Genomic DNA, 26,744 nt, shown 5'->3' with positions numbered 1-26,744 from the left:
TGGGTAAAAACCTCACTTCTTCGGATGCATCCGAAGAAGTGAGGTTTTTACCCACGGAAGCTTATGCCCAAATAAATCTGTTAGTCTTTAAGGTGCCACCAGACGCCTTGTTGTTTTTGTAGATACAGACTAACACGGCTACCCCCTGATACTTTTTTAGTAAAGTTCACTTTTGTATTGCTTAGAAATAAATTCCTAAGAGCCGCATTTTAAAAATATATTCTGGAAATACTAAAGGTTGTCTCTTTGGTTTGTTTCAGCACTCATGAAAAGTATTTTGAGAAGACCAGTTTAGAAAGCTACCACTACACTATTTCTGAACATCAAAAAAGCAGGTAAAGTTCTGTCTATGAAACACTAATTCCAGTGCATGTATGTCTTTGTAATTGCATTACTAGTAACTTTAAAAGTTATGTAAGTGAACAAGCAGATATTCTTAATGCCCTTTTGAAGGGGGAATTTAATAGAGCAATGGAAATTTACATGATGCTTTGTAAAATATGAGGAAGAGGGCCGGTGAGGAGTGAGTATTTTACTTTTGCCCAAGTGACTTCAACTTTATTAAATCTTAATATGAGATCTTCTAAAAGCAGTCTATCCAGGCGTCAGTGAAAAGGGTTTGGCCATACCCACCCCAAGCTGTCAGTCTCTCCCCCTCCCATTTTCTTAATGTCCTTTTCATGTTCTATTCCAGAGCATTCTAACACTTCCTGAGCTTAGGAGGCCTATCATATTCCCAAGGCGACAGCCCCATGTAGAGTAATTGTGTGAGGTGACCACCAGGCTTCATGCAAGTGCCTAGTCTTTGTTGATAGCATCTCACTGAGTAAAAGATGATAGTAGGCATAATGTTCTCTCATACATCCTTCTTTTAGCACTTGACTAAATACAAGCTGCATTAGTTTTAACAACTTTTAAATTTAAACTGGTCTAAACCCATCTTTAGATGCTTATTTGGGTTCAGCTTAAACCTGTTCCTAATTGACTTAAGCCAAATTGAAACGATCCTGTCTTAAACTGAGAATAGGCCACATGACCTTCACTAGTTCAACTAAATTGGTTTTGAAATCCGCCTTTAGTTCAACCTATGTCGCTTTCACATATAGAAAAATTCTTAACCTAACAAAGCAACTTTTGACTGGCAAGATAATTGTAGAAGCTTTCATAATTTCCCATTACCCAAGTAAATGGGCATGAACATAATATTGTAACATGCACATGTTGAACTGAAACTTTTTTTCTATGAAGCCACTGTTTCCAAAGATTTCTTGTTCCCCTTAAATCAGTGGTCCACAACCTTTTTGTGGCCAGTAGCACATTCATGTTTTCAGAAGTGTGTGATGGGCACCAACAATTTTTCAAGGCTTATTTTGTATTTGTACATTAAATACAAAAAATCATATTTAATATTACATAATATATGAATCAAGAGAAGCCACGAGGACAGAGAACACTGGCGCCCGCAGCCCCAGAGTACTCTGTCCCCAGCAGGCGCGGCCCCGCAGCTTCTCTCCCCTGCTGGGCACTAGGCGGGCGCACATAAATGACCCGGCAGGTGCCATGGCGCCCACGGGCACTGCGTTGGGGACCACTGCCTTAAATGTTTAAACCTGTGCTAGTTTTGGGGATTGTTTTATTTGTTACTTTACCTATCTGAGGCAAAATGCTTAACATTTTGGGTTGGAGGAGCTGTTGGATTAGTTGGGGTGTCACAGGGTAACGCTCCTGTAAGAGGGAGCTTGGTCTAGTGCACCTGTGATTGATTAGTTGTCTCCTAAGTGGGCTTAGAAGAAGGCATATGAATCCTACAAGGGAGGAGGCTGGGTGAGCCAGCATGTGAGGAGCAAGGAAGGGGGTGACTTGCGAGCTGACTAGGATAGACAGGGAAGCTGCAGAGAGTAGGAAGGTCTGCAGGACCTCATTGTGAATAGTGAGGCATTACTAGGAGATCCAGGGGCGGGAGGGCAGGTTAGCTTACTGATCATCCTGAGCAACTGCTGAAGGCTTGGAAAAAACAGAGAGCCTGTGCTGACAAGCTGGACTGTTTGGATAGAAGGTGAGACTGGTTACTCAGATGGATGGCCTGGAGAACGGAGTCCTGGAACAAGCACAGAAAGGAACTGAGAACCAAATGCTGGTGGACTCATGGGTGGGTGTTCTGGAAGTGATCCGTTTGGAGAGGGAAATGGAAAATTGCTGTCTTAATGTTTACTGCAGAAATGGAAAACTGGGTTTGATCATTAGGGTTCTCAGGATTACTGCGCACCGGCATGAATAAGTCATGCCCATAGGTGGTTCTTTGACTTGAATAGTGAGAGAGATTGTGCTCTTGGCTAGACCAAGGGAAAACTGAAGTAGGGCACACCTGTTATGCTGCAGGGGGCACCCAGATGGGGCCACCTTATTATAAGGTTCTCTGGGTCAATTATTCTGCTGTACCAGTGGAGCCTATGGTTTCTGCCAACACACTGAAACTACAAACTGCTTTGTCTTCACTAGGATTTTACCGTTTTAGTTGCTGTGTGATAGGTGTTTTCTTACCATGTTACCTCTCTTCCTAGTGAAGACAAGACCCTACAGGCATGTCTCCACTATATTAAGCTGATACACTTCTGTATCGAGTTTGTTCCTAGGATAAGCCAAATATGTAGAGTGTCCAGACTATCTGTCCCGAGAGTTATACTCTCCAAACACTAGTTCAGACTAGCATGTACAAACGTGTTGTCTGACAGTTGCTAAACTCTACTGTAAAAAAGTCCTCAGTGGTTTGTTCATTGAGCTTTTATACTGAAAAAATCATTTAATTTGTGATGTCTAAACTAGCCATCCAATGCCACAAAGCAGGATGGAGGACTGAGAAGAGCACAGGTACGATATTAACAGTGCTTTCAATTGTTACAACAACACTAGCTTTATGCGTTCTAGTACTTAAGATTCCAGTGTGTTTGCCTAGATTAACCATACTAGTTTGTCAAATCCTATTTTAGGAGACAGCATTTTTTGTCCCTCAAGAATTGTTTTTATAGCTTGCTTTTTGCAGTGTAAATATTAGTTTAAAACACTTCTAACGAGTTAATTGTGGATTTTGGGATAGTATTTTTCTCACAAATTAACTTCTGATTATATTTGGAAGTACTACTCTTTTCCACAAGCAAGCTACGTACATGATTCTGTAAGTAGTTTCTGGCTTTGAGGAAAAAATCCTTCCTTCCTTCCTTCCTGAGTTTTCAGTAGGCTTCTGTTAGCAGAAATACTTGCTAGCTGGCAAATGTTCTGCTGTTGAATACCAGTCTGATTTAATAATAAAAAAAAGTAACTAAGTGAATTCCCAGAAAATAACTTACTAGTGAGACTTGAAATAATATTGGTCTGTACTTAAATGCATGCTTGAGCAAACTGTAGTGAATGACATCTGTTTTTTTCTTCAAGTTTTGAGGATGACCTAGCACTTTATGGGTAGCTTAGTTTTGCTAGATCTCTTTACATAAATGAGTACTAGTTCACTTTTCTCTGTATTTGTCCAGGAGTATCTGCTTATCCCCTCTTAATAGGAGGATTCTTTTTCTGGAAACATAAGCAAATGAGCTCAGTTGTGAGATTATGGTCGGTGTCTCATTTGTGGTGGTATAACTTTAAATTAAGAGAAATAGTAAGCTTTCAGTTGAGCAGACTGTCATTCGATTATATAAATGTCTTAAGTTATTCCTTTCAGTTGAACTGGTACTTTAAAGAACTCCAGTTCTTTTAAAGTTAAACCCTCAGATGAAGAACAGATGAGACTGTCCTTACTTCTAAAAAGTAAAGTGCAGAGAAAGTTGCAAGGAATAGACACTCCAGCCTTCATGCAGATATCTTCAGTCAAAGGCAATCACCTGAATGTTTAGTGTAGCTGAGCTTGCATGTATTACACAAACCCCTACATTAGCAGAATGCTGTTTGCGAAGTCAGCACTCGAGTTACTAAATGCCAGAATTAAGGTTGCCTGTACAACCTTAATTTGCCCCTTTATGTATGTGCATTATGATAATCTTTAATTCCATTATCACATTGAGCAAACTGAAAAAAAAAATTCCATTATGTGGTACAATATTGACACCCATGGGGATCATCAGCAGTGTTGAAACCTTTAGCTCATTGCGCAGACCTGTACACTTGAGTTAAAGGAGTAACTGGTAGCTGTAGTAAATTCTCGTCTATGAATTAGCACTACAGGGGGGTAGGTATTTTGCCAGTGGGTTTCAGATACTTGCTGACAGTGAAGGAATGATTGGGGCGGGGTGTGTGTGTGTGTGTGTGTGTGTGTGTGTGTGTGTGTGTGTGTTTCCATTTCAGACTGTGTGGAGGAGAGCATGCTCTAGAGGACACAGATTCTTCTGTTCATTCCCCTGAGTTTGACCCCTTTTTGTTTCCCCCGTTCCCTCCAACCTGTCCCTGTTTCTTGCCTACACCTGGCTCCTCATACCAGTCCCATTCTCCTCATCTAGTTAGTCTACTCCTCAGGCTTTTCAACCCACTCCCATTGCCCAGCAAGTTCCAGACTCCCTATCCCAGTCTCCTTGTCCAGTCAATCTGTTCCAAATCTCTTTGCTCCCAGTCCCTTGCTTTTGCATGTGATTGATCTTTATATCCAGAAAGATTTGAGAATATTAAGATTCCAATTTATTAGCTTTTAAATAAGCAAACTGAGGAAAAACAACAACCCAAAAAACAAATTCCACCATGTGGAACCATGGTGACCCCCAACTTGGGTCATCTGCAGGCTTTGGGCCATTAGATGGGTTTCACAGCTATTTGCTGATCAGAGGGGAGAGTGTAGAGATTAAAGACTCTTGGGTTCAGTTCCAGGATCTGGATGGGGAGTGTGCTCTAGTGGTTTAGAACATTCTACCTATATTCTCTCCCCCCCCCCCCCCAATTCCTCTGCTCCTGTTCAATCCCCTCACTTCTTCTGCATTCTAAATCAGGCTGCTTTCTTCTTCTCTGGCTGGGTGCCAGTAAGGGGATACATTGCGACCCTGGGAAGCCCAGTGTCCCTCCTCTCACTTTCAGCCTTACACAGAATATGCTCCATTGCTCTATGGGTATCATGCTTATGCAGTCAGTTCATACATCGGAGCTGTGCAGGGCTGGAGCATGCTCTGTAAGGACAGAATACCTGGCTACTGAATTCTCCAAACTCTTAATTCTCTACTGAGCATGTTCAAACAACTTTTCAAAGACTCATAACTTGAGCCCAAATTTGGGCTCTGTTCATAGGACTGCAAAATGCCTATTCCTGACCCCCTTCGCAAATTTCATGTCCCTGCTCCAAAGCATGGAGGTATTAGTGTCTCCGTTTCCTACAATACATTTGTTAACATGAACTGAATAATGTTGGTCCTTAATCTCGCTCTTGGAAATGGCTGAACCACTCTTGCTGAGGGTTTTCAAAAATATTCAGCCTGAGGCAGATGCCTGACATTAGACATTTGGGTTGAAATTTTCAAAGTTTTCCAAAGTTATAAGCAATTGAAAACAGCATCTTATAATAGAAAATGTTAGGCAGCCTTAACTACAGATGTTGCTGCCTGTACTACCTGTTTTTAACAAGGCTTACTTGCCAATGGTAAGTAGGAAGTGCTCCCAGGTAAATGTGCAGGTCTAAGACATTCTGGGAAACTTGACTTTTCATAGAAAAATGTTACTCGTGCAGGGGATTTTGATTTTGAAAATTTTGATTAGAAATGTAAAAAGTGTCATTTTGAGTCCAACAGAGCTATGAACAACAATGTAGGCACTACAAGTTTCTGTCTTGCTTGTGTCGCTCAGGTAACTTTTTCAAGACCTATTTTATAAGATTAGGGAATAAAATGGGGAGGATAAGATGCAAAAACCACTAACTGCATTGGGTATCCCAAGATTCCCATGTTTGAAAGGAATCATGACAGTAGTGGTTCATATTGAGGTATATGCTTCGATCTAACTTTAAGGAACAGGTTACAACTTTACTGTCAAATCATATTGAGGCTTGTTTTACCCTGGAAGGAATTTTGGAGTTCTACATTGTATTCAACCTCCTTCAACCCCTAGTGTTCTCTTGCTACACAATCATCAGAGTCTTAAATCCCAGGTTTCAGCTACTGTCCTAGCTACAGAATGGATAGGACTCATGTTAAATTAAGTCAATGCAAGTTAATCAGCTGAGCTTGCTGTGGATCAACATGAGGATGCATACTTTACCCTCTTAGGTAGAGGAAAGGAGATGGCGTTACTTCCAACACACCCAGGCCCACCAGTCTCTGGATCAAGTGGCTGGGAATCACATGGGATTACTGCATGGCAATGTGAATTACAAGTGCCTATAATGGCCTTGACATTTCTCAACTTCTACAGCATGCTTTAGGAATCTTAAGAATGAGACACAACTCCTTATGGCTTCACTAAAGTATTAGCATTTAAAAATATCTCAATGGATGGACTAGCAAATTTTACTTTTCTTAGTAACCAAGTTTGGCTGTGACAGTAAATGTTTTTTGGCAACTAACAATTAAACCTGTCTATCCATGAGATTACTGTAGGATGAAAACAGGTGGGTAATTCTGTTAATTCACATAAATGAGAATTACTGAAATTGAATTTATTCCAGAAACATACTTTAGTGCTGCTGCTAAAATTAAGGTTTTTAATCACTATTTTCATGCTGTTTAGATAAAACTGACTACTGATGAATGTAACAGTCTTTCTTTTTTCAGATTGCAGAAAGATAGGGAGGTCTTGCTCTAAGGGCTGGTCTACACTGCCGCGCTAGTTCGGCGGCTGGGGATCGAAGTTCCGAGTTCGATTTATCGCGTCTGGTCTGGACGCGATAAATCGAACCAGGAAGTGATCCCCGTCGACTGCGGTACTCCAGCTCAACGAGAGGAGTACCGCGGAGTCGACGGGGAGCCTGCCTGCCGCGTGTGGACCGCGTCTGAACCGCGGTAAGTTCGAAGTAAGGTATGTCGAATTCAGCTACGTTATTCACGTAGCTGAATTTGCGTACCTTACTTCGACTTGGGGGGTAAGTGTAGACCAAGCCTAAGTGAAGTTTAAAAAAAAAAGAAAAGAGAAGAAAAGAAAAGAAAAAACCAAAACATATTCCAAAAAAATTATTAAATGAGCATATGATTTTTAAACAGACAAAATTAAACCTGATTCTTTCCATTAGACTTGCTTAGGAATTCAATTCTGCTCTAGAAAGAGACTAGGTAACCAGTGTATAACCTTACTCAACAGGTATTCAATTATCCAAAGTACTCCCATTTATCCAAATAGCATGGCAGGGCATGGATTTTAGTTGGATAATAGGGTGTTTGGATAATCAAGAGGGAATTGAATAAGGAGTGTGGGAAACACAAGTAAGATGTCAGACTATCACAGTATTTTATTGTAAAATGCACCTTTATTGAAAAGTAGACAAACATGAACTTTGCTAGAGAATGCTAGCTTGCACAAAGCAATCACAGTAATCAGCTAAAATATGGCAAAGAACTCTGTTATAGCAGCTTTCTTTTTTGTTTAATTTTTCTGTTGCCTGCATGCGTCTCTTCTAGAGGAACAAGGTGTGCATGTAGTCCGTGTTCTGACTCTCCATCCCAAGTAAAAACCTGTTAAATACAGCATCTGGTTCAGAAGCTGTCAGTACCTTATCCGAAGGTGCTGCTACCTTTGACGACTCCTTATCCTCTTCAGCTGTGTCCATGAATTCTGTGTTGATCTTGGGAATGTTCACAACAGCTTACCATAACCTTCATCCTGAGTATCACAGCCCTCCTATTCCTGGACAGCTTCTGTTTCCCAACTTGTCTGCTCAGCAATTGCATGCAGGGCGTCTTGTATCCTTAATTTCCTGGGACACTCTAACCGGCTCAGCCTTGGGTTCATGTAGGACCTTTTTTTCCTCCCCCAACACCTGGCTGTTTCCTGCTGAAGCCTGGACCACAATTCAGCCAATAGATAGCAGTCACCTTTTATTGTTAGCATCTTAATTGAATCTGTGAGGGTCAGTAGCATGTGTACAGTGAGGACATTAGCAATCCTTGGACATTTGTACAGGGCTAACCTGTTGGCTAATGTTCCTTGATCCATAAGTTGGTTTTGATGCGTTAGTAGGCAAAAATAAACACTAGACACCATCAGCTGAAGTGAGCTGATTAGAATCATTATCTATAAAGAGAATATCATGCTGTGGGAGGTCTAATAACCACAAACCCATTTGGACAGCTAGCACAAAGTTGGAGTGGAACCAATGTTTTAAAAAATGGTGGCATTCGCCCATTGACTGTGCAGTGTGGGACACCAGAAATATATGCATTTGAAGCATCGGGGACACCTGGACTTGCTGATCACAAGCAGCTTTAGACAGTGTATTTCTGTGTCATTTGTACAACAACACATTGTCTGTTCTTTTTCAAACCGGGGATGAACTTCTCAGACCAACATGCAAGTGTCTTCTGGAAGCATTTTCCAGAATGTCTGCTTTGACCTTGTCATAGATCTGGTCAGCCTTCAGACCCTCTTTAACTGCATCCGTTCACACACCATTTTTCTAAATGGGGCAATGTTTGCCATCAGGAAGACAACAGTTAATCAGCAACAGACAGCTGACTTATATCATGCTGCTTCTTTAAATGACTTAGCCATTCCTCACTGCTGCCAAAAGCGGCGTCCACACCATTAATATTTTGATGGAAATTGATAGCTTTTTGCTTTAATATAGTTAACGGAACACCTGTTTGTGGACCTATTTTGAATAAACCAAGAACCTCGTCTTTGCCCCTCATGTTCTTGCAGTGACTGGGACCATCTGGGCGATCCATAATAGAGGCATGCTCTCTCAACTTCTCGTGCACTGTTAATATTGCATACTGTGGCATTGCTGATGCAGAACTTATGGACCACATGTACAATCCACTGCCTGTTGTCAGTGCACTTTAATATTCTTGATTCTGCTCATTGAGCATGGGGTGTTTTTTGTCAACTTTAAGGCATGTCTCTGAATACATGAATTTAACTGCTTGATTTTTATGCTGTTCCTGAGTAGCCGCTAGTCAGCAATTACTGAACAGGCATTTTTTAAAAATTGCTGCTAATGTGCTAATTGGAACATAATGTGGCATGTGTCTCATGGTGGGAGACAAGGAAGGGATTCAGATGAGATGGTTCGGATAATCGAGTTTTGGATAAATGGGAGTATACTGTATCTGAAGACGTTGGTAACAGTCTTACTACTTTTATCCTCTTGCAGGGCTCACAAAAGCTATGAGTTCCTTCTGTGTTTGCCTCAACAGACTTGTTTAGTTCCAAGTAGAATTTTGACAGTTACACTTGTGAAACTCAGCTCTGGACAATAGGATTGCACAGGTATAACAATCTTCTGGCCTGCAGAATTTCTTACTAGGAATAAGTGAGACAGCACAAATTGATGCCCAAGTCCCACAGGGAGTTTGTAGGGTTGATGGTTAGAAAAACCATTAAAATGAGCAAATTTGATCTGGAGTCAGACAAACATGGAACCTCACAATACCACTTCAGCAGACTCATTCTTCAGAGTAGATCCATACTTCAGAGGTTTTTTTCTAAGCTGAAATACTAATACTCAGGCCTCATGTTGTGTTAAATCATATTGCCCTAACACAATGTAAATAGGTTTTTTTAACTATTTCACACACAATGCACTAGTTTGCATGCCACGGTAAAAGATTCTATATCTTTTGTTCTATGAAAGATTAACATGTGATCCTCTAGTGGTTGAGATTTTTGTCTAGAAAGATCTCAGGAATAAAACCTATAGGGGAAAAGGGTAACAACTTCACTATATGGCAAAGGAGGAAAAGTGGTTTTATGACTCTAATATTCAAAACAAGTTGGTCATGCTGGCTTTATTTAAGGGGCTGAGGGATAGGTGGGGAGATCGTTTCCCTTTTCAAAGGCCTTTCATTAGTCCAGCTTCTGGTGCATTGGCTGAAGCAATTCATTCAAAAGTGATGTTACCTCTAGAATGTTTTTGGCACCTGATGACCCTGGGGAGCAAGGCGCCTGCTTGGGACATAACTCAGTTCCTTGTGTAGAGTTCCAGATTAACCTGACTTTGGTCATATGGCCAGCCACTTCCTATTACCTTTACGGAAGTAGTTCCTTCCACCCATGGATAATGGAAATGAATGCTTTGGGAACAAAGTGATTAAAACATTTATAAGTAATGGCTATCTTAAAATATTACCTACACTGTATATTCATGCATCAGTAGAGCTACTGTATACCTGTGTTTGTATCAGTAACACGATGCACCAAGTTGGTGCTTTCCCTGAGGATGAACCACCTTTGTGGTGTGTTGCTATGGCAACTGCCTTCCACAGCTGCATCAAGGTCACTCATCGCTCATAGCTTAGAATGTGGATTTTGTTAAACAAAATATCAACGCCCAACAGATAATACAGTTAATGGTCTTTTTGCTGCTTTATGCAAACTGTTTGTTAGACTAGATACATGACGAGTACTATGGATTAAAAGTAATTCTATTTAGGTATCACTTAACTTAGCAACAAAGCAACTTAAAATGATGCATACGTTTCTTAGAAGGCTAATCTCACTACTCATGCCAAATGTGCACACATTAATACAAAGTTCTCAAATTTAGATAACTAGGAAAAATAGTCTTTTTTTTTTTTTATAGTTAAATCGGAGGTAACCAGTATCAGGCATAAGCAAACCGATTCCTTTACTCAACGTAAATTAAGTATTTACTCTTTTCCTTCTAATACACCTCTACCCTGATAAAACATTATCCTCGGGAGCCAAAAAATCTTACCGTGTTATAGGTGAAACCGTGTTATATTGAACTTGCTTTGATCCGCCGGAGTATGCAGCCCTCTCCCCCCCGCTCCCCTGAGCGCTGCTTTACCACGTTGTAGCCGAATTTGTGTTATATCGGGGTAGAGGTGTACTTTCAAATAGTTTCCAAATCAGAGTCACTAACTTTATTCATATTTTTCTCTATTTTATTGGTCAAAAACGTTTACTAAAGTACATAGGAGCATGGGCTAACTTGTAAATAGCAGTGAGTAGTCAACATTCTAGAAATGAGAAAGCAACCAATAAAATGATTTCTCCACATATCGCACTATACTTATTGTTCCTTAAATATTCAAATATTGAGGGCTTGAGTATTTAATCAGGCTCTCTGCCAAACTTACTCAGAGTATACTTTTTAAAAAGGAACATCAGACTTCAGAATTTTTTCAGTGGAAGAGATTGACATATTCATCCTAGAATAACTGTCACATTTTAAAATCTATTCTACAGGTAGGAGTAAACTGGTCACCTAAAGTTTTTCACACATACAACCTAGTAAGCCATGTTATACAGTTCAGATCTTGGGGGGGAAAAGACATGACCGTAAAGATTTAAGTACTGTTTCCTTGACTTCTCCGTATTCGTAGAATGCAACATAGGGTTAATAAAAGGCTCAGCTTATTAACAGGCTTAGTGGCCTTGTCAACAAAAGCCAGATGTGAGAACTATTCCTTATAAAACCAATGAGAGAACAAATTTTCTCCATTCTATCAAGGGCCATAAACTCATCTAACCATTCCGTCATATCACTGGGAACTTTAGGTGATTTGAGCCCTAATCCCATATCCTATTTTATGTGGGCCACAGTGTCCATGCCAATCCTCCTGCAGTATTGGGGATGCTGGACTTTGATACATGCCCGTTTTTTGTTTCTGTATCCCTCATGAATCCTGATAGGAATTCAATAGGAGACTTTTTTCTCCCTTGGAAGTAGGAAGTTAAATAGAGATGTCCTGTAGCATCTGACCTTACTAGAATTGTTTGTCTCATTTGTTCCCCAGGTGCATGTTGAGTACTCTGGATAGATGTTGAATATGAATATACACCTCTACCCCGATAGAATGCTGTCCTCGGGAGCCAAAAAATCTTACAGCGTTATAGGTGAAACCACGTTATATCGAACTTGCTTTGATCCATTGGAGTGCGCAGCCCCCCTACCACCCCGGAGCACTGCTTTATTGCGTTATATCCAAATTCGTGTTATATTGGGTCGCGTTATATCGGGGGGGGGGGGTGTATATATATATTCATATTCTATAAAGACCATAGTTACTGATAATTACTAAAAAAGCAGTAATAACATCCAGAATAAAATATTAAGGAACTGATGCCCTCCCCGACCCACAAAAAAGTATACCATCCTGCCTGTCTGTCTGACCGAGAGATTACTTTTGACTCCTTCATGTCTAGCTTCACATGCTCAAGCAGTGGCCATATCCTAGAACTCTTCCTTCACTTTCTCCCTCCCCAAACTTGTAAGATCTCGTCTCTGTCCAGGCATCCAAAGTTTTACCCTGGCCCGCATCTTCTGTCTAGATTGCTTAATTGCCCCCACCAATTCTATATAAAACACAGCAGCTAAAATCTGCTTTGCCCACTTTTCTGATCACATCAACCCCATTTAACTCCTTCCTCTTACTATATCAAGGCCGCCTTTGTCCTCAACATCAAACCCTTTCATGATTGTCCATCCCTAGGTGTCTGCTCTCTTACTGTCATTCCAGCCTCCACAATTTCTCCAGTACTACCATGTCTGTCATATAGTTATACTTCTGTACCATTTTCTATGCTACTCCTACTCATAGAACTACCTGTCCTAATTAATCTGTATAACTGCTATTCTCTGCTTCATACCTCATCACAAGACCATGTCTATATCAATTTTGTAAAAAATCAGCCAGTTAGCAATGGCTTGAGTGGGAGATGGAATTTGAAACTTGGTCTAGATAATTTCTAAAAATTGCAAATGTAGGTAAACACATGGTGGGAGCAGGCAGAGAGGAATAGTTAAATCCATCTGTGACTGTCTTAGGGTTTCACCCCACTTCGGGGGGTGAGGGGAAGGAAGGCTATAGCAGCGAGTCTCCGAGCCTGGGTCAACTGACTCAATATCCAATGTAGATGTTCTCACTTGGGTTGGAGTCTTGCTGTTTAGATGTATCCAGTGATTATAAGGTCTTCCAGGTGGGCAGTGTGTACATTGCCTAGTACAGTGGGGCCCTCATCCTGCTTGGAGCCTCTGAATGCTTGGCTATTAACAATAGGTAATAGCTTCACCTTACAAAACTTCCCCTATTAATACCCCACTTCCCACATTCTTGAGACTGAGGACAGTGATAAAAGCAGCAGCAGAAGAAGATTGCATCTCAAGCGGCTTCTAAACCATTAAACTTCTGTAATTGGCAGCTCTCAAACTTTGACAGCAGATTTCTCGTTTCTGGGCTGATGGAGGGATAGCTCAGTAGTTTGAGCATTGGCCTGCTAAACCCAGGGTTGTGAGTTCAGTCCTTGAGGGGGCCACCTAGGGATCTGGGGAAAAATCAGTACTTGGTCCTGCCAGTGAAGGCAGGGGGCTGGACTCGATGACCTTTCAAGGTCCCTTCCAGTTCTAGGAGATAGGATATCTCCATTAATTTAAGTGAGGCAGTAGCATGTTCTCAGTAACAGCCATTATCCTATTTTTAGAGATAGTCGTGGCAGGTAACCAGTGTGACTACTTTGAATAACAAACACTTCTATATCCTGCAAGGACAGGTATAAGACTAAGGGCTAGTTTACACTAGAAGTGCTACAGTGGCACAGCTGGTGAAGACATTTTATGCCGACGGAGAGAGCTTTCTCGTCCACATAATAAAACCACCTCTGCAAGAGGCAGCAACTATGTCAGTGGGAGAAGCTTTCCTGCCACTGTAGCGCAGTCCACACTGACACTTAGGTTGGTGTAACTTGCCTCGATCAGGAGTGGGGGAGAGCGCTTATTCACACCCCTGAGGGACTTAAGTTATACTGAAATAAGTGCTAGTGTGTACAAGCCGTAAGTGATAAGTATGTATAGCTGAAAATTTACAAAATGTACTCACCAACCCTGTGCTAGGACTACTGAATGAAAAACTAGTTTTACTTTCTCATCAGAAATAACTGTTGCTAGGCAGGTAGAATTTTGCAAGTCTGTAGACTGTCTAGTCACTTGGTCTAGTCTACTTACTGTGCCATATTTCTAAGACTCTTCATTTACTTAAATAAACAAACTTTCCTCATGAGTTCTGATACGTTATTACATCCTCCTTTGGCTACAAGTGGCAGTTCTGTATTATAATTCTTGAAGATCAGCAGCTTTATACACATCCTGATTCTGTGAAATTTAAAACAAAAGTTATTTGGCACAAATATGGAGAATTTGAGACCTACCAAGCAACTATTACCTGAATTCCATAATTTAGGCCATTTAAAATGGTGGTGGATTTCCATGTCATTGACTACATGGAATATATAAAATAAGTTATGCTGTTTTCCATCTGAGAGAACAAACTCACTTCCACCATTCTTCCCCTCCTTTAGTAACTATTCACATCTGAATTATAACATAATGCTGCAAGTAATAAAGTATTAACTATTTTCTCATAGCTACGATATCCACCTTTAGAGAAAGCAATAAAAATATCTGAGACTGTCAGAAACTAACCTTTTCCCCCAGAAACTTGCCAGGATTGTGATTGGGGGCTTGCCCACTCGTCAGCTGGAATGCCAGGCGGGCGGAGTGGTGCGAGCCAAACAACCTTATAACAGAACATTGCCCAACTTTAAACAAGTGTGTTCTCTAATAGATCAGCAACCTAATAACAAAACCATGTTCACCAGGATGACTTTAAGTGAGGAATTACTGTAGAAGTTTCATCACTCTATAATGGAAGAGGTTAGTGATCAACGGGTAGTGATCAATGGTTCCATGTCTAGTTGGCAGCCGGTATCAAGTGGTGTGCCCCAAGGGTCGGTCCTGGGGCTGGTTTTGTTCAATATCTTCATTAATGATCTAGAGGATGGTGTGGACTGCACTCTCAGCAAGTTTGCAGATGACACGAAACTGGGAGGAGTGGTATATACGCTGGAGGGTAGGGATAGGATACAGAGGGACCTAGACAAATTAGAGGATTGGGCCAAAAGAAACCTGAGGAGTTTCAACAAGGACAAGTGCAGAGTCCTGCACTTAGGACAGAAGAATCCCATGCACTGCTACAAACTAGGGACCGAATGGCTAGGCAGCAGTTCTGCAGAAAAAGACTTGGGGGTTACAGTGGACGAGAAGCTAGATATGAGTAGACAGTGTGCTCTTGTTGCCAAGAAGGTTAATGACATTTTGGGCTGTACAAGTAGGGGAATTGCCGGCAGATCGAGGGACGTGATCATTCCCCTCTATTCGACATTGGTGAGGCCTCATCTGGAGTACTTGGTCCAGTTTTGGGCCCCACACTACAAGAAGGATGTGGAAAAATTGGGAAGACTCCAGCGGAGGGCAACAAAAATGATTAGGGGGCTGGAGCACATGACTTATAGACTTTAAGGTCAGAAGGGACCAATATGATCATCTAGTCTGACCTCCTGCATGATGCAGGCCACAAAAGCTGATGCACCCACTTTCCCTTAACTCAGCTGTTGAAGTCTCCAGATCGTGATTTAAAGACTTCAAATTGCAGAGAATCCTCCAGCTTGCGACCCCTGCCCCATGCTACGGACTTATGAGAAGAGGCTGAGGGAACTGGGATTGTTTAGTCTGCAGAAGAGAAGAATGAGGGGGGGGGATTTGATAGCTGCTTTCAACTACCTGAAAGGGGGTTCCAAAGAGGATGGAGCTCAGCTGTTGTGAATAGTGGCAGACGACAGAACAAGGAGTAATGGTCTCAAGTTGCAGTGGGGGAGATTTAGGTTGGATATTAGGAAAAACTTTTTCACTAGGAGGGTGGTGAAGCACTGGAATGGGTTACCTAGGGAGGTGGTAGAATCTCCTTCCTTAGAGGTTTTTAAAGTCAGGCTTGACCAAGCCCTGGCTGGGATGATTTAGTTGGGAATTGGTCCTGCTTTGAGCAGGGGGTTGGACTAGATGACCTCCTGAGGTCCCTTCCAACCCTGATATTCTAAGAGGAAAGAGTGGGTCTTTTAACAGACTTTTCTGTCTAGTGTTGAGCACTTAATTAGGGATGTAGATCTTAAACTGTCTGTTCTACTAAAAATGCTTCCCCCTCACATTTGGTCAGGTATCACTTTCTTTGGTATTTGTGAAGATGATCTGTTAGTCCAACCAGCACCTTTTATGGAGTATTGGAGCAGAGGAGACCCAAAGCAAAATTTCTGAGGAAAATGTATTTGCCATTAGGATGAAAAACAAAAGAAGTATTTTGAGAGAATACATTTTGAATGGTGGCAAGAAATGTGACAAGACCATTTTGATTATCTTGGCTGTGTACCGGATTCTCTACTAACACAAGGAAGCAACAGCACTAAGTTTATGGTAAATTACTTGGTATACATGTTTAAAGGATTAAAAACACACACCTAACTTGCTAGAATAACATTGGGTTTTCCCCCCTATCAGTGTAGTTTAACAGGCAATTAAATATGCTGCTATTTAAAAACAAAAAACACCTACTTCTGTAGCAACAACTATCCACCAACTTTCAGAAGGAAGCATGTCCTTATTTAGGGATGAGTGTCATAATTAATCTATCCTGTAGTCTAAATTTGAGAGAGTAATACAGTGAGATGGAACCCTTCTGAGATATCTAGACTAGGAAAAGTTGGTGTGTTAACTTTAAAAAAAACTACTTGGACTGTGCTTACACAAGGTCTTAACATCTTTTTAACCTGGCTTAACAAAACATTCCTGGAGAAAGACTAAACTAAAATCACTCAACAAACCAAAACTCTTCTGAAGGGAGCACTAGTCTTTCATGGTAACCAGACAAAAGCTGTGTTTGCTTCTCTGTTGTACAGGCAGTGAGCATTTAAAAAGACTCCCGATTAAAAATACACCTCTACCTGGATATAACGCTGTCCTCGGGAGCCCAAAAAATCTTACCGTGTTATAGGTGAAACCGCGTTATATCGAACTTGCTTTGATCCACTGGAATGCGCAGACCTGCCCCCCTGGAGCACTGCTTTACCGCGTTATATCCGAATTCTTGTTATATCGGGTCGCGTTATATCTGGGTAGAGGTGTATCAGCTGCAGCTTTTACTTAACTAGAGCGGTATAATAGATATTTACTACATTTAATTGCAAAAAAAATAAACTTTCTATTTCCCTGTTTAACATTTGGTTAACCTGACTATATAGAACTGGCTCTGTGTTCACATGCAGAAAACACAAGACATCCATGTGAATAAGGGTTTTCATACTGTTCCCTTAAGCTAATCCTGTGCTACAGGTATTGAAACAGTCACGCTATTATCTGAACACATTCTTTCAGATTTCTAAGAATCTCATGTCCTAGATACAAATAGTAATATGCCCTTTTGTATGTCTGCTTTTGTACACCCCTGTATTGTGGGTTAAGCCTGGCTATGTGTCTAGAATAGTGGCCATTTGTTAAAACTAAAATTTGAAACCTGAATTGTTGCAATATTACCATTTGGCTATTAGCTAATCTGCTGCCTTTTATTGACTGTCGCACAGATCCATTAGAAAAAACTACTTTTGAGTAAGCAGAATGAGATCAGCAGTGGGCATTCACTCTTCTGTGTGGGTCAGGTCTAGGGTGACCAGATGTCCTGATTTTTATAGGGACAGTCCTGATATTTGGGGCTTTTCTTATATGGGCTCCTATTACACTCTTCCCCCTCAGCCCCCCCACACCCTCTGTCCCCATTTTTCACACTATCTGGTCACCCTAGTCAGGTCTTAATGTAAAGGACTCTGTTTTGATCACCTTTCCTCCTGCTGTGAGACTGACAACCATCTGTCTGCTACAGTAATTGCTTACATGGGAAAGTAGTATTTCTTTAGCGGGCTGTAATGTAATAAATGTTGCTTATGGAAAACAATAGCTTAGACTACTTCCTCTTGCTCTTAATTTCACACATACACCCCCACCCCCAAAAGCATGGAGGGAAAAGCACAACCCTGCCCTGGTTAATCTGGAAACGGAGAGCAGCTAGTACTATGTGACCTACAATTTCTCAGCAGACTGCCAACCGGTGTTCCATGGACCACAGTTCTGGGAATTCCTGCTTATATCTAGGAAACTTCTTTGACAGCTGTTGTCTATATTGGAATATAAATAACATCTAGTTCGTCCAGACCAGGTTACTCCCTAAAAAGTTAAAGTACACTGTTTTTATATATTTACTTTAGCATGCCATCTACACTGAAAAATACATTTCTCTAATGTCACTGTAGTGGGAGGTGAGGAAATATTCTATATCTGAAGTAAAACACAATGGTAGCAGCTCTGTAGATGCCTTCATTTTAAAGGTGCAGAAATTTAATAAATTACATAGCTACATTCACCACCGAGCAATCTGAATTGTTGTAAACCAGTACTGTCTACATTTAATTATGCCTGTTCCTGTTTATAAATTAAATAAATTAATGGAGATATCCTATCTCCTAGAACTGGAAGGGACTTTGAAAGGTCATCGAGTCCAGCCCCCTGCCTTCACTAGCAGGACCAAGTACTGATTTTGCCCCAGATCCCTAAGTGGCCCCCTCACGGATTGAACTCACAACCCTGGGTTTAGCAGGCCAATGCTCAAACCACTGAGCTATCCCTCCCCCCAACTTAGTTTCTTTTATTTCTTGTTTTTTCGCAGGGACTTAATCAATGCGAGCTTATGACCCGCACTTACTGGGATTTCCTCGTTCATGAGGAATAATTGCAATCCCCGATCCCCATCATGAATGGGGTTCAACGGGTTACCCAAACCTGTCGGCATAGGGTAGACACACGCTGAGCCAGTCAGTGTAGCGCGCGTGCAGCCCCGGACATCTAAGGGCATCACAGACCAGTTATTGCTCAATCTCGGGTGGCTGAACGCCACTTGTCCCTCTAAGAAGTTTCCCTCTATGGAATTCTCTATAAAGAAATCTATTTACAGGAATGTAAATCAGCCCTGCAGAAAAAGTGGACTGTCACAGTGCTGTCTTCTCCTATTCTCTGTGGGGCCAGGGAAGGTAGTATTTAATTACTCAGGTTTAAAGAGACCTAAAACAAAACTTTTTTGGGACGTGTCAGCAATTCCCAGGTTATTTCAGTTTTATGGTTTAATCTACTCATCTTGTCCGATTGTGGCTAGTACCACATGTTTTAGAGGGACATGAAAGAAACCTTCTGAGACTTCTTCCTAGCCCACATCAGTTCATGACTTAACATTTTTTTTCCCCTCAAGGATGCTTTGGATCTCTGGACTATTTCTAGGAATTCTTCCTCGTTGCTGACTGTTGAAAATCAGCAGGTGCCTATATAAAGACTTGAGTTTAAAATTTTTGGCTTTTGCAGTTTCTTTAACACATTCCTATTAGCTCTGATTTAAAAATAAAAGAACACAGCTGAGACAGGAGTACTTGTCTATTTCCATTTTCACATCAAGTAGTCACCTTTAGGGCCTATTCCCTTTAAAAACAAAAACAAACTTTTTGCCCTTCTTTCTAGTTCTCATAGTCATTACTCAGCTTTCTACCTTGCTCCATTGGCGTGAACATGCTCCCACTGATCAGCATGAGTTAAGAAAATATCAGTCTTCCATGTAAGGTCCTAAAGTGTCCTATTGCACAGCATTTACCTAATTTAGTTCTCCATTGTGAAAGAGACCTATTATCTTTGGGGTTCCTGTACAGTAATAAAAGATGTTTTCTTCGTTTCATAGCGATGTTTTTCTTTTGATACAAGAGATTTTGTAGTGCCTTTAAGGGAAGGTGGACTGACTTCATATTAGGAGTGTTTACCTGAATTCTAATTTGCATTTAATAAAGATTTTCTTACCCCTTTTCACTCAAATTTAATATTGGGGGCTGGTATAGAAGTTTGTTAGTGCATATTCCTTCACACAACTTGGTACAATGCTCCCTTTTTCCAAACTAATTGTTCAGCACATCCCTTACCAAGCTATATAACTTCATGAACATTAAATATTAAATTCACTATAGCAATTCAATTTAATATTCAATGGCAAGATAACACCTAATACCTAACTCTTAGTCTATGAAAGATTTTGAACAAATTTTATTTGATGAAGGAAGCTAACTGTCCCCTCTCGTGCCCCTGCTTGTTACACTTCTCAATTCCCTTCCATTTTACACCTCTATGCCTATTCAGGTTGAAGTATAGATACCAAAGATAAGGGTGGCAACTTTTTAATCATACAAAACGGAACACCCTTGTCCTCCCTGGCCCCTTTCACTCTTCCCCCCCCCCCCCGTTGCTCTCTTGCTCACTTTCACAAGGCTGGGGCAGGGGGTTGGGGTGTGCAAGGGGGTGAGGGCTCTGGCTGGGGCTGTGCACTCCAGGGTGGGGCCATAAATGAGGCATTCAGGGTGCAGGAGGGGGCTCCGGCTGGGGGTGAGGGCTCTGGGGTGGGGCCAGAGATGAGGGGTTTGGAGTGCAGGAGGGGGCTGGGGATGAGGGATTGGGGATGTGGGAGGGGGCTCAGGGCTGGAGCAGAGGGTTGAGGGATGGGCTCTGGGGTGGGCCTGGGGATGAGGGGCTTGGGGTGTGGCAGGGGGTTCAGGGCTGGGGCAGGGAGTTGAGGTGCGGGCTTTGGGAGGGGGTTACGGTGTGTGGGGGTGGATTTGGGCTGTAGGCTCCAGCCGGGCGGCACTTAACCTCAGGTAGCTCCTGGAAGTGGCTGGCATGCCTGGCTTCTAGGCAGAGGGCCAAGGGGTCTCTGCACACTGCCTGTGCCCACAGGCATCACCCCTGCAGCTCCCATTGGCTGTGGTTCCTGACCAACGGGAGCTGTGGAGCAGGCACTCAGGCCAGGGGTAGTGTGTGGAGCACCTATGGCAACCCATGCGCCTAGAAGCCAGGCATGCCAGCTGCTTCTGGGACATGCACGGAGCCAGGGCAGGCAGAGAGCCTGCCTTAGCCCAGCTGCGCTGCTGACTTGACTTTTAGTGGCCAGAGCTGCCAGGGTCCCTTCTTGAATGGGCATTCCAGTTAAAAACCGGATGCCTGACAATCCTAACCAGAGAAAGACAAGATTGTGAACTGGAATTTCTTAGATGTAATACCTCCATTAGTAGAAGAGCATTTATTTCCACTCTTGATTGTGAACTTCTAGTGTTTCAGTAACAATGAGTTAATAACAGAGACATTTTTGGTCTGCAGTTGCCCTCATGCTTTAGGCAGCTTTCTTGATGTTTCAGGTTATAAATAATAAACATACAGGCCTACCAGCAAATGCTGAAGTACAATATCTAGGTGACTGTGCGAGTGATGCATATGTGGTGTTGCATTAGCAAAACCAAGGATATTTAAAAGGGCATACTTCAAAAAAAAAAAAGTTAGATTTATGCAGTTCTTCCCTTAATATCTGCTTGCATGGCCTTCTTTCTATTCCTCAATACAAGCAGCTGGGCAAAACTCAATTGTTTTTTGAATAGGAGTAAAACACCTGCAGGATTGAGAGAGAAATGGGAAAACTGTTTGGACATGTGCTTTTCTTCTTCTGGCTTGAGGACTTTCTATACGGTGCTGTTTAAGTTATTAAAATTAAGCTATAAACTAGTTTAAAGGCATAGCTCAACTTTGGAAGAAGACTGAATGCCTTATTTAGCCAGAATGCTCTGAATATGGAGATGTTATGAATTATACTTGGATTTTGGCATGGGTGGTACTTGGTTTATTTTAATTTTATCTATAAACAAAACAGTACCTGTTCTATGTTCTAGGTGCCTTTGCCATTTCAGCCATGCAGCAGTCCTGCACGGAGTGTCTTCACTCTGTAGGTAGGAAATAACACTCCTGGTTATCACTCTGGACAGCTAAAGTCCTTTGAGGGTAGACGCCTACGGCTGGCCCGTGCCAACTGACTTAAGGCTCGCAGGGCTTGGGCTGTTTCATTGCAATGTAGACTTACGGGCTCAGACTGGAGCCCAGTCTCTAGGACCCTGCAAGGCAGGAGGGTCCCTGAGCCCAGGCTCCAGCCCGAGCCCAAGTCAGCTGGCACAGGCCGGCCATAGGTGTCTAATTTCTGTGTAGACATACCCTGAGTGGCCTCTGCATATTCCTACTTCTGGGACGTAGTGCCTCTGGTATCGAGCTGTGGAATTTTTCTAGTGACTAGTGTCCAGTGGGGCCACTTGTCCTTTGCCCTTCCTTGTGTGGGATTTTGAGGTCATAAAAGGGGAGTTGCCCCAACTGCCCTTCAATTCTTTTTTTAGTCTCTCTGAAGGTGTAGTGCAGTGAATTTGAATCATGTGCAGTCTCATCTACACTTTCTTTGTTTTCTTTCTATTGATCCCCCCCCCCACCACGACCCGGAACTATTTTTTTTTCTAGTTGAACAATTAGCACAGACTTTCTTAGATCAGAAGAATAAAGAAGAAACGGTATCCATTGCCCACTGGTGTCATCTGAATGACTCGCTGGGGTTCGAGGACCACTTCAATGCAGCTATTGAAGGGAGAGGTTCCTCAGACCTGTCAACTAATTCTGACAATGTATATGTCCAGTATTGACTTTTGATATCCACTAGCCTAAGTTGCTCTTTGCCCAGTGAAAGCCACATTCTCTCTGGGTGAATCGAGTGCCAAGGGCTTTAGGCAGACCCAAAGGAACCCAATGTGGTATCAATGTGCTGGCATCAACAGAGTGACACTGAGGTCATTGTATCAACCTGATTCAGGTCAGGGGGCTCCAGAATGACCTGATTCTGCGCTGAGATCTTGGCTCTGTTGAAATAACTTGACCAAATTTAGTGCTGAGTCCCTATATTGCTCTGGGTAGACCTATTTAGTACGAAAGTTTCTGGATCCTCCAGGTCAGCCTCATTTAGCACTGCAGTTCTGGCACTGCTGATGCTGTGCTGCAGTCCTAGTCTGGCCCAAGGTCCTTGGGTACTGTTAGATCGATCTGGATTTGGTGCTTCGGTCCCAGCACAATTGAAGCGGTGCAGGGATCCCTGGATCTCTTTGGGAACCAAGCACCATTCATTCTGCGTGGGTGTGTTTTTTAAATAAATGGCGCCAAAGTGTCCTGATCTTTTGGGATCTGCTGAGTTGATACTCTTAAATCTATGCCTCCTAGCCTGATCTCATAAAATGACTGAAAAGTGATTTCTACCTATAGATTACTCCCAGAACTTGTGGATATTTAATTTAGGCCCAATGGAACCTAGAACAACCTCTGGCTCTGAATTCCTAACACAGATGCCCTTGGCTGCTGAGAGACCCTGAGCACCGAGACCTTGGAACAGCAGTCCAAGGCTTATATTAACAGTAGCCCCCGAGTGCATACTGAGTCATATTCATTGCTGTACCACTTGTTGGCTTTGAAAATGTCTAAGACTTAGAAGATATTAAGGTTGCTATTGTCTTAAGACATCTAGGTTCCAAAAAAAAGCTTTCTTAGCGTCTGCTGCGCTACCGTCTGTCAATGCTGGATCACTAACTCTTTAGGCTTGTTCTATTTACTTACTGAGATTGATTTTTTTTGTGTGTGTGGAAAGGTCTACAAATGACCTTTCTCACCTCTATACTAAGTTTTTGCTCTACTCTCTCAAGACCTAATTTTTTTCTAGGCTTATCTGGAGCATTAAGATGTCTGGAAGGTTTGTTGTTTACCACTTTGACTGTTTTTTAGAACAGATGTCTGTGCAGGAGTTTTCTCAAGTCCCCAGAAGGTGTTTCAGAACTTTCAACAGGATTGCTAATGGAGTCGTGCACTTAGTTCAGTGGTACAGGGGAAACTCTGAATCCAAAGAGTATCTTAATTTCATCTTTTGGTCTCTTTTCTTGTAACCTCAGCGTAGGGGGAGTCTAAATCTTCTCTTTGGGAGGTTTGACCTGTATCCTCAGGCCTTGAGGCTGCATGAGTACCATGTAACTTTTTTTTATGTGTTTCATGCTCTTTAGTGGCAAATTAGATAGCAATTGCTACTTAGTGAACAGTTTTTTCATTTGAGTACTTTAAATATTTAATACAAAAATGGTTGATTTCATATATAGTAAGAGTGTGATATTGTAAAATATTAACATTTTATTTACATACGTGGTCAGAGTTTTGAGTAACTGAATTGTTTAGCTAACGTGCCTGTTGTGAATAAATACTAGCATTTGATACAGAAACTATGGAATTGATTTATTTAGCTGCAAGGACTTGCTGATCTTTAATCTCTCTTCAAATATTACATTGCTCCTGGGGAATAAAACACATGTGATTAGGAGTTCAGAAATCAAATGTATTAGTTAATTCTCTGAGGTCTGTGCAGTTGGACTTTTAACTAAGGCCGTGGCTACACTCGAAACTCCAAAGCGCTGCCGGTGGGAGCGCTCCCGCGGCAGCGCTTTGAAGTGCGAGTGTGGTCGCGCGCCAGCACTGGGAGACAGCTCTCCCAGCACTGCAGGTACTCTACCTCCACGAGGGGATTAGCTTGCAGCGCTGGGAGCACAGCTGTTTACACTGGCGCTTTATAGCGCTGTAACTTGCTGCGCTCGGGGTGTTTTTTCACACCTCTGAGCGAGAAAGTTGCAGCGCTGTAAAGCGCCAGTGTAGCCATAGCCTAAGGGTTTCTCTTCATGTACAGTTTTTACAATGGTGTAGCTGCACTGCTGTAGTACTTTAGTGAAGACACTACTATGCCGATGGGAGAGTTTCTCCCGCTGGTGCAGTTAATTCACCTTCCCGATAGGTGGTAGGTAAGTCGATGGAGAAGTTCTCCCATCAACATAGCACTGTCTACATGGGGGGGTTAGGTATAACTGTGTTACTCGGTTGTGGATTTTTCACACTCCTGAGCAGCGTAGTCATACCGGTATAGGTCTGTAGTGTAGACCTGGCCTAAGACTTTAGTAAATTTCCACTGTTTAAAAAAGCAATACCAATAAAACTTTTTTAAACTCTCTCTAATTATTCTGCACACTGTGGTACATACCTCACCATTAAGCATTCTATATGTTAAATAGGCTTCTTTGGCATTCATGAAACCCAGGTGGGGGGAGGAGGTGGGGAGGCTCAAGCGACAATGAGGAAAGGGAAGGGGGGAAAGCAGCGGGGGAGGGAGGGAGTTCCAGTGCTCCTGCTGTAGCATCTGTTTTTCAGAAATTAGAAAATTGGCAACCCTACATCCAGGTGCTGTAAATTTGGACATTGGCAAAAATCGGGGCGGGGGAGAATAGTCATGTTGCTATACCCTGCTTCTGCCAAAAGGTCTTTGTTTTGTTGTTTTGGGGCAGGGAGAAGTGTAATCTTAGGCAGAAAATCCAGAAGGTGCTCAAACTATTTTTGAAAAGAAAACCACACATACCAATGCTTGCTGGGAGGGAAGAGAAAATTATGGGTAGGGGGGATAAATGGAGATGTATGGTGGGGAGGACAAGGAGTGAGAGTGGGACACTGGGAGGGGTGACAAGGAGGTGGATAGCAGGCTAAGTGGAAGGGATTAGAGGCAGATGTGCCTGTCAGCTCCACATTCTCCCCTCCAGAGATGATCTGTACCTGCCAATAGTGGGGGATGGGAGGCAGAGTGAGGGAAGCGCTTTCAGCAGATGTTACTGAGCATGCTGAGTCTGTGTGAGCATGGTCAGCATAAGCCAATCAGCAACTGGGGGGCGGCACATGACCCCACGTACCCCATGTGTCATGTCTGCTCCCCTCCCATATGTGCTGGAATCTGGGGGGAGGGATAGCTCAGTGGTTTGAGCATTGGCCTGCTAAACCCAGGGTTGTGAGTTCAATTCTTGAGGGGGCCACTTAGGGATCTGGGGCAAAATCAGTACTTGGTCCTGCTAGTGAAGGCAGGGGGCTGGACTTCATGACCTTTCAAGGTCCCTTCCAGTTCTAGGAGATGGGATATCTCCATTAATTAATTTATTTATTTATTTATCCCTCAGGGGTATCTCAGCCCTCCTCACTGTCCCCTTATGTATACTTAGGGTGACCAGATGTCCCGATTTTATAGGGACAGTCCCGATATTTGGGGCTTTCTTATATAGGTGCCAATTACCCCCCACCCCCGTCCCGATTTTTCACCCTTGCTATCTGGTCACCCTATCTATACTTGAGATTTGGGGGGTGACTTTCCCTCCAGAGCAGCAGTTCTCCAACTATGGGGCAGGCCTCCTAAGGAAGGCACAGGAATGTGTCAATGGAGGTGTGAGCTGTGTGCCTTTTTCTTTTCTTTTCTTTTCTTTTCTTAAAGAGCTCTGGCTATAAGCCCTGGGTGGACGGTCCAGACTAACGTTTATAAACATGTTAACTAACTTGAGTTAATTGGCAATCAATTAAGTTGAAAAAAGTTCTAGACAGGACTGCACTTCTTGATTTATAACTGCACCAGTTATTTCTTCTTCAGCCCCTCTTCAAACTAGTTAGTTAACATGATATGATCTTTTACAAAGTTTGAAGCAAAATCTGACAAATCTGAGTTGCATAATTAGAAGGAAAGTATCTTATGGCTAATTTTAGCTGCACCATAGTACATGCTGCTAAATAGAACTACTTGTAACAAAAGTACAACTTTTCAAGAGTGTTGAGGACGTCTTTTCAAACCACTGAACTCTGAATGCTGCTATGGGTACGTCTGTACTGCAACAAAAATAATAATAAAAAAAAGCAGTGAGTCTCAGAGTCTGGGTCAACTGACTTGGGCTCACACAACAGGGCTAAAAATAGCAGTGTAGACATTCCAGCGTGGGATGCAACCCAGGATCTGAAACCTGGCGAG

The 26,744-nt window shown here is 42.3% G+C and overlaps 1 protein-coding gene across 3 annotated transcripts in view; it reads left to right on the top strand.

Annotated features, from left to right (window-relative positions):
* NCOA3 (nuclear receptor coactivator 3) overlaps positions 1-26,744 on the top strand; it is a 173,212-nt gene that overhangs the window by 16,247 nt on the left and 130,221 nt on the right. For all 3 annotated transcript variants that reach the window (XM_026652710.2, XM_026652709.2, XM_026652708.2), the window contains exon 2: positions 261-335. The gene's annotated coding sequence lies outside the window, so the exon portion shown is untranslated. The remainder of the gene's footprint in view (positions 1-260; positions 336-26,744) is intronic.

This window comes from Terrapene carolina, unplaced genomic scaffold, assembly GCF_002925995.2.
Source record: "Terrapene carolina triunguis isolate 2854851 unplaced genomic scaffold, T_m_triunguis-2.0 Scaffold130, whole genome shotgun sequence".
Lineage (NCBI taxonomy): Eukaryota > Metazoa > Chordata > Testudines > Emydidae > Terrapene > Terrapene triunguis.
Note: the sequence above shows the minus strand (reverse complement) of the source record. Positions and strands in the feature narration are given on the sequence as shown.